Below are 4,755 nucleotides of genomic sequence, written 5' to 3'. Positions count from 1 at the left end.
CCCTACGTTTAGCGCGTTGCCGTTGTCCACGTTGGCGTGAGCGATAGAGCGAACGAGAATGAAAAAGGAACTAGCGTGTTTCAAGTGTCGCTGTGACACTTGATTTGTTCCGCTCATCTTATGTTTGTTCGTTTAGCAGCGTCCCTTGAGCTCGAGTGACTACGTACGCTCCGTAACATGAGCGCGGACTTCACGGTGAAAGCTTGAAACATTACTCTTCCCCTCACACGAAAAACCGGGCGAGCAGATAGCGGAGAGGCAAGCTTCTCCGTGGGCAATATAAAGCGAGCGAGCTCGCCGACGACTTTTAATAGCGCCCGTCGCGCTTCTAGCGCCATCTCGCTGGTATGAAGAAACGCTTATTATCGCCTGCCGTCCTGAATCCGTCCAGCGTAAGGGTGTGTATATAACGGTCGCCGTTATCTACGTGGAGGATCTGCGTTTCGTGGCGTAGTGGAGCGCCACTCGCTGCGGAGCAAGAGGTCCCTGGTTCGATTCTGCGCTTCGGGAGCATTTTTTTCTGAATTATTTTCTTTTGGCCTTTATATATATATATAATACTTATACATATACGGTGCATGACGGCGGCGACGGCGACGGCAAAATCCAGCCGAGACTGTCCATATAATTGCTATCGCAATAAAGGAGCGAACGAGGAGTGCAGCGAGCCGCTGCGTTAGCGTCTGCAATGCCTCGTGCCTGCTCGCCCTTCTTGTGACAGCGCAACGCATGCCTATCGCTCACAGGCACGAAGTGGTTTGAACTGCGAGGCTTGAGAGAAGAAGACATGCGTTCGTCGAAGGGGCACTGCGTGTGGAACACTTTAGCCGACTCTTAGATTTTGCATCTAGTTTTCGAGTACCAGTTCGCCCATAATAAACAATGTTTCGGACGCAGCTCTTGAGCACGCCTTCATGCCTCAAACGGCGTCCGTGTCTTCGTAACTCTCAGAGCGAACGAGGACAAAAGAGAGCGAACGCAGAGCGCAGCGGAGGATGAAAGACGGCGAAAGCGGGAAAGGCGGGGAGTTCTTCCCCCTTTTTCTTACTGTATAGCAGGCACCCGTCGCACACAATCCACACAACCCTTTCATACAAGCCGTATCAATCTGAGTGTCGCGAACTTGCCAAGACCTTCACTACACATGACCAAGAGCGACAGAGGAGCATTCGCGGTGACACCACCACTTCTGAGCCCCCGTTCCTCCCTGGAGCGCTCGTATGGCTCTCGATCCCTACCACTGCAACTGGCCTCTCTTCAAAACTACTGCCCAATTACTAAGGCCCCTACCGTGTCGTAGAACTCACGTCCCCTGTAAACTACCTGATCGAACCCATTGACACATCTTCGGACCCGCGCCGTCGAGGCCGCGACATTGTCAACGTGGAGCGCCTCAAGGCCTACCATGACCCGCTCATAGTGAAAAGCTGTTAGGTCGCCAGGCGGCTCCCTTTTCGTTCCCGGGGTAATTGTAGCGAAGCCTTGGAACAGTACAGTGGGTCGTCCTCTCTAACCCCTTCTAGTGGGTCGCCCTCTTCGGCTCTGTTGCATCCAACGCTTTACGGCGTTGCATCGAACGCGCTGTGGCGGTGCGCCCAACGCACGGTGGCGTTGCACCGAACGCGCTGCGGCGTTGCATCGGACCATGCGCGCGTGCAAGTGTGTGCCGCGATGTGATTGGTGGACTTGAGTGTTTGTTCTGTGTATGTGCCTGTTTCGTGATTGGATGTGTGCATTCACGTATACTTTGATAGGGGGGGCTTTTGCTATCAGTGTGTCAGACTGTTACCATGGAACCGATGGAATAAAGACGTTCCACGAGTACGTCTCCCGGTGTGGAGTTACAACAAACTGGCCACGAGGATGGGATACGGCAAGATACCCTGAAGATGGCTTCATCGAGCGCTACACTTGGCAAGCTGCCGGAGTTCGACCCGGACAACGGGGACTTCGAGGTCTACCTCGAGCGTCTCGAGTGCTTCATCGCCGCCAACGACATTGCAGAAGAAAAGAAACTGCAGGTCTTCTTGACTACGATCGGCGAAAAGGCTTACGGGACGCTAAGAGCTTGCTTCTTCCAAAGACGCCTACGAAAGTAACATTCGAGGTTGCCGTTGATGCACTTAAAAAGCACTATGCTCCCAAAGTTCCGTGGTGACGGAAAGGTATCGCTTCCACCAACGAAAACAAGAGAAGCATGAAAGCGTGGCGGACTTCATCGTGGGTCTGAAGAAATTGGCGGCGACGTGTGCGTTTGGCACATTTCTAGAGGAAGCTCTGCGGGACCGACTAATCGCCGGCCTTCAAGCAGACGCTGTGCGCTGCCGACTGCTAGCCACGCCAGACGCTGAGCTGACTTGGGAACGCGCCTGCAACATCGCCGTGGCTATGGAAGCAGCTACGAAAGACACTCAGCAGATGGCCTCTACAAAGAGCGAAGGCATCGCAGCGAGCGTCTCCGACTTGCACTGGCAAGGACAAGCAAAAGAACGGCGTCCACAAGCAAGTGCTGGCAAGAACGCGAAGAATTGTGCGTTCACAAAGACTGAAAAGACCACGCAGCATGGGACTAAAGCTTCTTGTCATCGCTGTGCGGGTCACCATGCACCAGTAAGTTGCCCATTTGTTAACAGTACTTGTTACAAATGTCAGAAAAAAGGGCACATAGCTAAAATGTGTAAAACCAAACTCGTTAAGCAGCTGGATTGTGATGTCGCCGGAAATGAGTTACTTACGCTGTGCCACACTGATAAAAGTTCAGGAACGCCGGCTATTACAGTTATGTTTGAGATAAATGGAAAGGAAGTTTGTATGGAGTTGGATACAGGTGCTGCTGTGTCGGTTATGTCCGAATCTGAGCGCGCTAAGCTTTTTCCTTCAGCCAGCTTCAGAGAAGCTAATGTGAACTTAGTCGCCTACAATGGCACACCTGTCGATATCAAAGGCGTGATAGATGTTGATGTTAGATATTACGATCAATGCTATTCACTGCCACTTGTCATAGCAAAGGATGCTGAAAAAGCTAGGATGCCAACGTTGCTTGGTCGAAACTGGCTGCAAAAAATTAAATTAGATGGCATGAAGTCATGTGCATGAAGAGTGTGAGAAATCCAGTTCCTGTAACGGAAATGTACAGCGAAGTGTTTGAACCAGGCTATGGCGCTATCAAAGGCTTCAAAGCCAGTATTAAGCTCAAAGAAGGTGTTACGCCGGTCTTTTGTAAGGCGCGGCCAGTGCCATATGCTCTTCGTGAGCAAGTGGAACAGGAACTGTCGAACATGGAAAAAGCAGGAGTCGTGTACAGAGTAAGGCATAGCGCTTGGGCGACGCCCCTGGTCATTGTACCGAAAAAAGATAAAGGGCTGCGTCTGTGCGGTGACTATCGTGTCACTATAAATCCGGCAATAGAAGTTGACCACTACCCTCTGCCGCTGCCAGAGGATATTTTCATGACATTGCAAGGCGGAACCGTCTTCTCGGTCATTGACCTATCTAAGGCTTACTACAGCTTGAGTTAGATGAGCTGGCACAAGAATTGCTGACGGTGAACACGCACCTGGGCCTTTTTAGGTTTCAGCGTCTCCCTTATGGTGTCGCGTGCGCGCCTGCCGTATTCCAAGCAGTAATGGATCAGATCCTAGGCGGCTTATCGGGAACCGCCTGCTACTTGGACGATGTCGTCATAGCTGGCGAGACATACGAGCAGTGCCGCGAGAGAGTCGAGCAGGTGCTCAGACGCCTAAGTAAGCACGGTTTGAAGGTCAACGCCGGAAAGTGCAAGTTCTTTCAGGAGAAAGTAACTTATTTGGGTCACCAATTGATAAAAATGGCCTGCATCCTACTAGGGATAAGGTGATGGCTATAAAGAACGCACCCAAGCCAGTTAATGTGACACAACTGAAAGCCTTTCTGGGTTTGGTATTTTATTCCAGATTCCTGCCAAATTTGGCAATGGTTTTAGAACCTTTACATGAGTTGCTACGCAAAGAGACCAAATGGCACTGGTCACGTCACTGTGACGACGCATTCAATAAGTGCAAAGCGTTGTTGACCGATGACAGTGTTCTTCAGTTGTATGATGTTCGCAAAGACATTCAAATCACATGTGATGCGTCGGATTATGGCGTTGGAGCTGTATTGTCGCACGTTGAGAATGACGTCGAGAAGCCGATAGCGTTTGCTTCAAGGTCTCTCACCGCGGCAGAACGCAATTACGGGCACATTGAAAAAGAAGCCCTGAGCATTGTCTTTGCGGTAAAAAGTTCCATAAATACCTGTATGGAAGAACGTTTAAGGTAGTAACAGACCATCAGCCCCTGACAGTGCTGTTTGACCCAAAGAGGCAGGGAAGCGCTGTGGTTACCGCGAGAGTACATAGATGGCTGACCTTCTTGGCTAACTATCGATACATAATAGTGCATAAACCGGGGACAGCGATTGCTAATGCCGACGCGTTGTCCCGCCTACCGCTATCTGACACTGAAGAGCTGGCTGAAGAAATTTTTTACTTTTCCACTCTCACTGAGTTGCCGCTCACAGCTAAAGATATTGAACGCGCAACAGACCGTGACAGGCTCCTAACGAGCGTTCGAAACATGATCTGGCACGGTTGGCCAAAAGCGTTCCAAATGAGCTACAGCCATTTTGGGTTCGTCGGTTGGATCTTGCAGTTGATAATGGCTGCATTGTTTGGACCAACAGGGTCGTAGTACCAGAAAGTTTGCAAGCCAGTTCTAGCTCTTTTGCACGAGCAGG

The 4,755-nt window shown here is 50.8% G+C and overlaps 1 pseudogene; it reads left to right on the top strand.

Annotated features, from left to right (window-relative positions):
* Window positions 1-1,873: 1,873 nt before the first annotated feature.
* LOC125757844 (uncharacterized) overlaps window positions 1,874-4,755 on the top strand; it is an 8,317-nt pseudogene continuing 5,435 nt past the window's right edge.

This window comes from Rhipicephalus sanguineus, chromosome 3, assembly GCF_013339695.2.
Source record: "Rhipicephalus sanguineus isolate Rsan-2018 chromosome 3, BIME_Rsan_1.4, whole genome shotgun sequence".
NCBI classification, from domain to species: domain Eukaryota; kingdom Metazoa; phylum Arthropoda; class Arachnida; order Ixodida; family Ixodidae; genus Rhipicephalus; species Rhipicephalus sanguineus.
This window is presented reverse-complemented; position numbering and strand designations above follow the sequence as displayed.